Here is a 479-nt window from a genome sequence, read left to right as displayed (position 1 = left end):
TGCAGCGACAAAATTATGTTATTTACTTCCTGGTCAGCTCTCACAGTTTGACGGATTTCGCAAGACCCGACAGCTCACACGAAACAAAAGAAAGCTCTAACTGGGCGGTCCGTACCCACTAAAAGAATCGTACACTAAACACGAAAAGGTTGGTCTCGTCGGAGAGTAGCACTCGTCGTCCGCCCGAACTGCTGACCCGAACGTCCGGCAGCTCAGCCCTCTTCGCGGCAGAGGGGCTGGTTCGCGCGAGGTCGGCGGTGAAAGGATAGAACGGCGACTAGGATAATTAAATGAGCCGAAATATATTGAGACAACGTTTATTGCTCGTTACCGTTATACTAGTATTAACCGGCAGCAAAGATACTATGATAACAAATTGAGTCCTTGTTCGCAATCGCGACAGAGATATTCGGCAGCGCGAGTTAGCGTCGTGACCGGCGGAGGTCACGACCGCCACGTAAGCGTTCGGCGGTGTGTCC

This window comes from Odontomachus brunneus, unplaced genomic scaffold, assembly GCF_010583005.1.
Source record: "Odontomachus brunneus isolate Ranch 3 - 2012 unplaced genomic scaffold, Obru_v1 Obru_scaffold_277, whole genome shotgun sequence".
NCBI lineage: Eukaryota > Metazoa > Arthropoda > Insecta > Hymenoptera > Formicidae > Odontomachus > Odontomachus brunneus.
Note: the sequence above shows the minus strand (reverse complement) of the source record.